The 10,662-nt window shown below is 37.5% G+C and overlaps 1 pseudogene; it reads right to left on the bottom strand.

Annotated features, from left to right (window-relative positions):
- Window positions 1-1,366: 1,366 nt before the first annotated feature.
- On the bottom strand, window positions 1,367-1,874 carry LOC117999989 (annotated as a pseudogene).
- Window positions 1,875-10,662: the final 8,788 nt, after the last annotated feature.

The raw sequence follows: 10,662 nt of genomic DNA, 5'->3' as shown, positions 1-10,662 counted from the left end.
GGGTCCTGGAATCAAGTCCTGCATCGGGCTCCCTGCTCGGCGGGAAGCCTGCTTCTCTCTCTCCCACTGTCCCTGCTTGTGTTCCCTCTCTCACTGTGTCTCTCTTTGTCAAATAAATAAATAAAATCTTAAAAAAAAAAAACTATAAACTGCTAAGATTTAAACTTTTTATTTTGGATTCATTCAATATAGAACTAACTTGTTTTCATGGAGCAATTGGGACTTTTTCCATAAATGATTTTGGTGTTTCATTATTTTAACAGTGTTGTCTCCACATACAATAAAAACGGAAGTATAAGTATATTCAAAGTCAAATTTATGCATACTAACAATCATATTTTGTTGAAATTTGTTCTACATAAATTAGCCTTTACTAAAATTATATTTTATAATTTTAATAAATAATGATGAAATAAAATGAGTGACTTTTGAATAATGATGAAACAAAAATGAGTGACTTTTGAATATACAATAGCTTTTGCTAGAAAATGTTTGAGTCAATTAATATCTCTCCAAATAATGGATGCTTTAGTATTTCAATTCTTAGGACTCTATGTAGACAATCCATTTCCCTAGTCAAATTCCTTTATGAAATAGGGCTTACTACATAATGTACCTCAGCTTTTTTTTTTCTTTCCAACTGTATTCTTTTGGTAATCTCTTCCAGAGTTAATTACTCCCGCTTGTAGGTGATGAAATGTGTTAGGAACCTACTTCAAATGTTGGCCCGGATCTAAGCATGGCCTTTCCTTTTACTTGAACTCAGAATTAGGACTCTTGGTTCTTATTTTTTATATTCCAGTCCCAGAAGTAGTTTTCACTGTAAAAGCAATCTGCAGGCCATCTTATGCTTTCTAGCACTAGTCTACGACCAGGCTCTAGCTTCTCCAGCACACTACACGGTAGGGATTTGCCTATGTATTAAACTACAAGTCATTCTCTCATTAGTTTTTTTTTTTTTTTTTTTTAAGATTTTATTTTTTTATTTGACAGAGACACAGCGAGAGAGGGAACACAAGCAGAGAGAGTGGGAGTGGGAGAAGCAGGCTTCCTGCTGAGCAGGGAGCCCGATGAGGGGCTCGATCCCCGGACCCTGGGACCATGAGGTGAGCCGAAGGCAGATGCTTAACGACTGAGCCACCCAGGTGCCCTCTCATTAGTTTAAATACATTTTATTTTAGACAACTAACATGACATGTTTTTTCTTAAAAAAAAAAAACCTGTACTCCAAACAGATCAAGGTCAAAATAAATGAAGAGCTCAAGATGACATCAGTCCCATTTGTCTAAGTCCTGGTGTTGTGTGGGTAAAGCACAGTAGCCAATTATGATAACAGGTGATACAACCAATGTAGTAGGCAAATTTGTTAACATTTTTCCATTTCTAAACCATCTTTAAAGAAAACCATATATGGGGTCTCAACATCCTTGTGACAGTCCAGCGGAGCAACCATGCCATCTGGATTCATGTTTTCACCAATAATGAACTGGTAGTTTTTGAAATTAGCGAGGATGTGCTTATTTGTTCTGTAGCCCCTGTCATAAGAAGTTTTACTCTTTCTGGCCTCCGTTCTTCACGTTTACCTTTGATTGATTTCATATAATCTTTGATGTACTCCTTGTAGGCTTCCTCTGTGAAGCTGGTTTCCATCATTTGCAGGAAGTGCAAACGATGGTTCATGACAAGATCAATGCTAGTGATTATTGTGCTTTTGGTACCTTCACCCTTGGGGCCTTCAGTGGGGACATCGCCACCAATAAGTGAGTCAACAATGTTACCCTCTGTCTTACTGATCATCTTCCCCTCCACCTCCAGGCACAGCCTGTCCATGATCTCCCGGATCTTGAGGTGTCAGAGAACATCTCATCATGCCTAATGAGGAGATGATTATGACTGCGGCTGGGCAGTGGTGCCAGCTTAGCAGGAGCCTGGAACTCTGAGTGACCTTGGTGCAGCCAGAGCAGCACTTGTAGGGAGAGGGGAGGGGGCAGAGAAGCAATGCACCTTGACTTTTAAATGTTATCTGTAGAAACTGGTTAATAAATACCTTATTAAAAAGGTCAGGTGCAGGAGAGCTTTATTAACATACATCTGTCAAGATGAGGTTTTAATTCTTTTAAATGACAAACATAACAAAACAAAATATTTCAACTGTAAGAACACAATACACATACGATATACTTGGGTTTGTATTCTCTAAAATAGTATTTGAACTTTTTTAACATAAATTGAACTTAGCACTGGCTGTATCAATTAGATTTGTTAAGGTTCAACATCTTCACCCCCACTGACTTGCTTCTTAATATAAGCAAAGCAAGTAGGAGAGCAGGGATGTCAGATGTCCTCTGGAGCCATCATTCAGGGAATGCTTGCATTTAAAGCTCCACATGCGATGACTTCCAGACACTTCACACCCTAACTTTCCGTGGACCAGATGGGTTGCCAATACAACAAGTTCAAGGGGAGGAAGAAGGCATCATAGGCAAACACCATTGTTAAAACACATATTATCTGATATCCAGAACAGTATAGTGAGAAGAGAAAGGGCATTAGGGTCAGATATCCTAGCTTGAATCTTAGATTAGTAACTTAGGAGCTGTCACCTGTAGCATGTACCTATAATTTACGGAGCTTCAGTTTCTTCATCTTATATATCAAATAATAGCTACCTTCTAAGGTGATTAAATATAGAGATTATTTGCTAAAAGCTTCTGGCTGAGTAAGTAACCAATACATAATGTTATTGTTCAAGCATGTTGATTGTACGTAGTAGTTGATGGCTGCTGGACAGCCTCAACTTCCTTAAAGGTAAGATACATAGGAAGTTGAAATTAGCCTCATGTGAATTCCTAAGGTTTCAAAATCCTTCACCTTTATTTACTCCCCTTGGAATACCTCTGATTTATTCAGTAAGATCAGCACCTGGTTAACCAACATCATACATGGCAATCCTCTTTTTGCTGCTTCCAGAATCTGATTTCCCACCTTGGGTTTGAATGGCACCTCGGATAGCAAGAGGAATAGCCACCTATCCTGAAACCCCTTAGTGAGTACTTTTGGCATGATCAAATTGAGTACTCATTATACTCAAGTTGTTGAAACAAATCACTACCAGGAGTGGAATGAAAGAGCAAAATGGTGAACTATTTTAGAGAAAATAGGGATCACCACTCTACTGACCCCACCCCTCCCTTACCAAAAACAAAAACAAACAAACAAAAAAGCAAAACCCCAAAACAAAAACCATCCTGGAACCCAAGACACCATACACTTTAGCAGTCCAAGTGTGTTCGCTTAAGATGAATGAGGATAGGTAGTAACTTCCTTGAAACCTGGTTTAACCACTGCAGAGCTACTTCGGTTTCAGGGGAGAAACCCACAGATTGGGTCTGGAGTTAGCATTGCTTAGATATATAGAAAGTGCACAGCAACAGTTCCAGCCTGTTACCAAGGCTTTATTCATACAATGGACCTCACTCAAGGTGACCTCACACACCACTAATGGTGGTCAGTGCACAAGAATCCATCTCCTTATGATTCTTATTTACATCAGCGTTCCTAATTGCTTTATCATTTCTAAGTCAATTTCATCACAGTCAGGGACATTTGTGTTGTTATTAATTCAACTGTTTTCTGAAGGCAAGTATAGAACTCTGAAATAAGTGCGTGTGTCTATTTATATATATAAAATTTCTTCTACATCTTTCACTCTGAAGAGTGTGCTTTACAAATAAATTATTCAGCTTTGTCATGAGTCTTATTTCCCTTTTTCCCAAACAAAGATAATCATAACAAAATTCTTTAAGAATTCTCCCCATAGTCTCTTTGATGTAGAAACAGTCCAGCTATAATTTATTCCCTCTTCCTTTTATCTCCTGGGAAAAGGAGAAGTTGGCTGATTTAACCAAGTCCTAGCCTTCTTCACAGAGAAAAAAAGTGTGTCCTACAGGATGGAATGAGTGGTGGGGAAACTTCTCCCCGAATGCTAATGCAAGCTTCTGTCTGGTCCTTCTAAGCATCATACCTAATGTATTTATTATAAAGAAATCTATAGTATGGCAACATGGATTTTTAGGTTCACCAGAATAGGCATATCTTCCTTACTGTGAATGTTTTAATGCAATAAGAAATATAAAGAAATCTGTCACCTGGAGGTCACTGCTTTCTTCACACAGATCATTACTGCTTCTAAAGAGATAGTAGCCAGGAACTTGACCAGACTCAGACAAGAAAAGCTGTCAAAAGGGAAGAACAGTTGCTTCATACGTTAGCACAAACAATGGGTGATGACATTTGGTGAGAATGTGCAAGTATTAGGCCAGTAGCCCTGGTGGTAATAAACATGAGCAATAGTAAAAAGCAATCATGTTCTAATCTTCTTTTGAGTTTAGTAATCATTTTCTCAATGATGCTTTATGGATATAACTTCATTTTGCTATTTTTAATTTGCTTTCTCTATAAGATAAGTGCACATGCTGGATCATAAAGTCCACTCAGTACTAAAGGATATAACGTGAAAATGAAAGTTTACTACCTTCCACCCAGAGACACTTTCAATAGTCTGTTTTTAGGACTTGAGATAATTATCTCAATAAGTATAAATGTTACCTGTGTACACCTATTTGTTAATCTTCAATATTAAATGTGATCTAACCTTCCATAAAAGTTGACACTTATTATAGTTCCATCCTTTCCTTCTATACTTCTGAATCTTTGCTAAAAATATAAATTCATATTTATTTTTATTTCTTACTCTATTATGACCCTTATATTTGTATATAGCACACATAAATGTCTATTTCTTTGCTCAAATATTTTTAAAGAGTATGTTGACTTCTAAAAGAAGGGAAAGACAGAGAGGAAGTATATTGGATTTATTTATTTTACATATTCTTTATTAATACATTTGCTTGCTTATATGTTTTATTGTATACTCTCTTAATAGAGATCTTCACTTTATGCCTAAGGCCCTCTAGCTACTTAATCATGTATTTGTTATAAAGAACACATTTTTAAAAAGATTTTATTTATTTGAGAGAGACAGAGATAGAGACAGAGATAGCGAAAGAGAGAGCATGAGCAGGGAGGAGAGGGAGAAGAAAGCTCCCTGCTGAGCAAGGAGCCCAATGTGGGACTCGATCCCAGGATCCTGGGATCATGACCTGAGCCAAAGGCAGATGCTTAACTGACTGAGTCACCCAGATGCCCCAAGAACCCATTTTTAAGAGGCATTTTCTGAAAGTCCAAAGAATTTCTTTCTTTTTTCTTTTGGAGAGAGAGTGCACTTTAGTGGGGGAAGAGGGGGGGCAGAGGGAGAGGGAGAGAGAATCTTAAGCAGGCTCCATGCCCAGCATGGAATCTGACACAGGGCTCAATCCCACGACCCTGAGATCAGGATCTGAGTCAAAATCAAGAGTCAGATGCTTAACTGAGTGAGCCACCCCGGTGCCCCTGTGCAAAGAATTTCAACTTTAATTTACACCAATTGCTTTTCATCTTAGAATTACCCTTACTTTTGTTCTTCTATGTTAGGCTATTTCTTGGATGCATTGGACTCTTTACAACAGCTACAATACCTCCTAAATAAATATACAGAAAAGGCCTGTAAGTGGTAAAATGTCTGAGCTCGTCCATGTCCAAATTAAGTTTATTTTACTCTCATGGTTGATTGATCATTTGACTGATATTCTGATTTCTATGTTCAGTTTGTCCATTTGTCCATTTGAGTCCATGTTTTTTGTGTTGTTGTTTTTCTCCTCTCTGGTTGATCTTGGTCATCCATTTATGTTTATCAATGAAGAACTCTGTTATGTGATATTCACTGATAAGGTGAGTATTCTCTCTAGCATTGCATTTTATAGCTATTCATATTTTCTTTTTAAATACCCTCCACTTTGGAATCTCAGTAGTTCTTCAATCACTTTTTTTTCATATCAGTATATGTGTTAATGATATGTCTTTTTCATTATAAGATTTTGTAGAAACATCCATATTGCTTTTATAAATGATTAGACTGCATCTTCCTTTCCATTTCTACTGGATCCACACTCTGTTAGTGTTCATCACTTCCTGCAGCGATTTTAAAGTAACCTTTTCCCTGGTCTTTTTGCCACCAGCTAGCATCCATTTATTTCAAATTAGAAAATAGCCTTTTAGCAAATAATGCATTGAGTCTGCCATGTTCATTTCTGTAGTGAAATAAAGGGAGCAGATGAGAAATCCCATTTACTTTTCTCACATTAACTTAAATACCTTTGAAATCCCTTGAACTACATTAGCAAACACAGATCACTAAGGGATATTGACCTGAGAAGAGCATATCATTGTTTAAAGCAATTGCCTTCAGACATGGTTTCAAATGGGAAAGATTGGCTTTAAAAATGACAACTGGTATATTGGGAAAGGTGCATTATAGCTGCTCAGCTAACCAATTGTTTTCCATTAGAAAGAATTAGAGAAGAACTAGATGCTCAAGTAACTACTTCAATGAATTTTGTTCCTGGTAGCCTCAGGAGGCGTTATAATTACCCTGCTAAGGGTGTTCCACTGGAGGACTACAGTATTCTATTCAGGTCTATTTCCAAGGTAATTTTTTGGATTTAAAAGTAGAATAACTCAGTAAGAGTTGTTCTCACTGGGAGTCATTCCAGTTCCCCCTAAGCTTCCATATAAAGACAGGATTTGAGAAACAATGAGTAAGATAATCCTTTTAAATCTTTCTCTTGATTGGAAGCAGTTCAATTTATTCCAAAGGCAGATTACCATGAAAGAAATTCTAAATTAAACTTATTTAATATGTCTTGCTCCTGGGATCTCTAGAAGTATTTTGGGATATTACATTTTGATATTTTAGGGGAATGTATCATGTTGTTTTAATCTGTCCAACATCTTTTACTCCTTCTTCTAATAATGACACCTCATTTCATTTGAGGAACTGGTTCTCTCCCCCTATAGCTCCCCCCACCCCCACCATGTGGAAGGCTCCAGGTCTACAACCTCTGACCCCTGCTCAATGGTTAGGTAAGTAGTTGAGTCTGTGCTATCATCGTATCCTTCCACTCTGGGCCAGTGCTGCCTTGTGATCAGAATATTTCCCTGGGAATTTTTATAAGTCCCCTTTGATAGAGATCTACACATACATGAGCACAAAGCATGCCAGTTTGGGAGACTGAAAACAGTACTAAAAAAATCTGAGGTTGAAAGAGGCTGTGCTGGCAGTAAGCAGCCTATAGGCTTCTCCAGTTTTTTTAAATAAAAACTCCTTATAACCTAGGAATCATATTGTTAAGACATCTCATATGTCAAAAAGCAGCTTGGTAGAGAAGAAGGTGCCTGGGTTTAGAATGCAGATGTACATTGACTAGAATGCAGACTGCCACCATATCACCTTAGCAAGCTACTTCTCTTCTATTTGATTGTCTACTTAAAAATGTGTTAATGCTTATTTTAAAGAACAGTACATCTCAACGTACTTACAACTGAAGGATCCAGTAACATCACCAAGTATCTATGTTCCAAGCATCATGGAAGCAAATAACAAAAGCACAATTATTACCATAAAGATGATTACAAAAAAAGAAAAAGGTGATTACAGTTAAGGAGTTAGGGAAGTAAATGATTTCAGTGTAATCAAACTGCTGTGAGAAAATAAGTGAAGCACTTGACTTGAGCTATGGAAATAGAATCTGTAGTCCATAGGTTAAGGAGTTTGCCAGATAACAAATAGCATTACAGGCACAGACTGATATGAAGAGCATTAAAACACACGCACATGCGTGTGCACACACACACACACACACAGAAGATGTGCAGACTCTGGCCAAAAAAGAATGACTAGAAACCATGGGAAGAAATGGAAAATATACCAATCATCAGTGTCGAGGTATCCTTGTGCTATCATTTAGCTTCCTATTTACTACTCTTGGAATAGATTTTTAGCCTTCAACTAGGATTTATAGATCTCAGCCCACAAAACTAGTGCCAAAAAAAGCCCCCAGAAAACAAAAACAAAACACCCAACAAACAAAAACCAAACCCAAACCACTGCATTATTTAGATTAACTTAATTTTGTCTCAGAATTCTCATTTTGTTTGGCAGGTTGGAAATTAAACTTAATTCCCTAATTTCTAATCCCTGTTCAGTCCCTTGTGTTTTCTTCAATCTGGGATATACTCTAGTGTCTCTGTAAGATTTCTTCAGGCCCACCTGGCTCTACCTCTTTTGCTTTGCCTCTTCTGTACTATGATGGGGACATGCTAATCTTTGGGGAATCATTGCCCTGAGGTGCTACCATTTCCTCACAGCAATGCCAGTAAGCTTTCTTGCCATGGAAGCCCCAGAATCTCAACTCTTCATAGATTCTGAGAATTTCTTTTATATTCAGGAAAAGCCTTTTATCTATTTTAAGCATGGAATCTTAACCATATACTGAAGCCCACATTTGCAGAGAAGTGAATTTAGATCAAAGGAATAACCTCTGTCTGCAGTAGGTTTCATAATTCTCAGAGGTCGGGAAGAAGTAACTATTACAATACATTCCCAGCATTAAAAATATTTTAATAAATATTTACTGAGAACCTAATATGTCCCAGATATTCATCTACACGCTTAGATTCTAACAGTAAAGACAGACAATAAATAAAGACAAGAATACATTAAAAATTATGGAGTGTGTAAAAAGGTGGTAAGTGCTATGATGAAAAATAGAGCAGGTAAAGGGAGGTAGATTGGGTGGATTTCATTTTTTTTTTTAAAGATTTTATTTATTTGCAAGAGAGAGAATGAGAGACAGAGAACATGAGAAGGAGGAGGGTCAGAGGGAGAAGCAGACTCCCTGCCGAGCAGGGAGCCCGATGCGGGACTCGATCCCGGGACTCCAGGATCGTGACCTGAGCCGAAGGCAGTCGCTTAACCAACTGAGCCACCCAGGCGCCCAAGGGTGGATTTCATTTTTAAATAAGGTGGACATGATAGGTATGAATGATTGAGATTTAGAGGAGGCAAGGCAGTTAGCTATGAGGTTATCTGAGGAAAGAGTAATACAAGGAAAAAAAAAAAAGGGTCTAAGTTGGGAAGAGCAGCAGTGTGTTTGAGGAACAGCAAGAAATAGTGGCTGAAGCTGAATAAGTTAGAGGCAGAGAAGCAGGAGATGAAGTAAGAGAGGTACTGAGGGCCAGTTCACAAACTACCTCTCAGGCCATTGTTGAAGGACATAGTTGTAGGAACTATTTCTCATTGAAATAGGAACCACTGAAGACTGTGGAGTATCTCTTAAATCTTTAAAAAACACATAATTGACAACACGTCCTTCCAACTTACTGAATAACATTTTAAAAGTTAACATAATAAAATTCAAATAAACCCTAAGGATTATAAAACACCAAGTCCCTGTTTTCTAAACATAGAAGGTGATAAAATCATTTAACAGCACTCTTGAGTAACTTGAGAAAGGAAGTTGTATGTTATCCCCAAATGAGATTTTCAAAGGGCCCACGGCAGGCTGAGCTCCTCTGCCAAACAACAACAGGGAGAGTCCTTAAATTCTAGGTGCAGTCTACTTTAACACTTAGAATCACCTGGCAAATACAGATGAGCCAGAGAATAAGCCAGCTACTTTGCTGGCCAAGAGTCATTACTGTAAGACCTTACTATATGCAATACATTTAAGAGTGTCATGTGCAATATCATCAAAAATCATACAGTAGGATGTCAGCCTCAAAGGGTCAGGAGTATTTTAAATATTTATTTCTTTTCTTTTTTTTTTAAGATTTTATTTATTTATTTATTTATTTGACACAGAGAAAGACAGTGAGAGAGGGAACACAAACAGGGGGAGTGGGAGAGGGAGAAGCAGGCTTCCCGCTGAGAAAGGAGCCGGATGCGGGGTTTGATCCCAGGACCCTGGGATCATGACCCAAGCTGAAGGCAGACACCCAACAACTGAGCCACCCAGGCGCCCCTTAAATATTTATTAAAGTAAGAATTAGATGCCAATCTGAAAACTGTGCTCAACATGCATCTTTATTTCCAGATACAGGAAATGAGAAATAACTATTGTTCAAAACAAGCATTATGATTAGTGGTTGATACTTATTGCTTTGAGTTGTATGTGTATTTATGTGAAATACATAGAGAATGTTATCCACCAACTGTAAAATTGTTTTATGTGATTTTTACTTCTGCAGTTTCTAAAGACTGAGCTGTAGCTTTGTTGTTACTACTGTTATTTCATTCCTAAAACTAAAAAGTTGAGAATGAACTTCTATGTCATTTTGTCTAGCATTCATTTAGCATTTTTTCAAATATTGCTATTTAACAGTGTTTAAGTTATCTGATCTCCAAATAATTGTAAAGAGCTCAAGATAAGTAGTTCCAATAATTTTCTATACCACCTAGAGATATTTAACAAAGCCTGGGACAAATATGCTGGATAAATATGTAAGTGCAACTTTTAATATCCACACTTAGACTTTGGAAATGTGTGAAATGTTGTTTTTCGTAGTACATTGTCATTTTCGGGGTAGTATAAATCTGAAAAATCCACTACATATATTGGTAGTCCTCTCCCTCCATGAGTCTTTCATGCCAAACAAAGGGGGTAAGATCTTCTTACAGAGGGCAAAATTACAAAAGAAAAGGAAAAATTAGTAAAAACTAAGGAA

This window comes from Mirounga leonina, unplaced genomic scaffold (assembly GCF_011800145.1).
Source record: "Mirounga leonina isolate KUSES-001 unplaced genomic scaffold, KU_Mleo_1.0 Mir_115, whole genome shotgun sequence".
NCBI classification, from domain to species: Eukaryota; Metazoa; Chordata; class Mammalia; order Carnivora; family Phocidae; genus Mirounga; species Mirounga leonina.
This window is presented reverse-complemented; position numbering and strand designations above follow the sequence as displayed.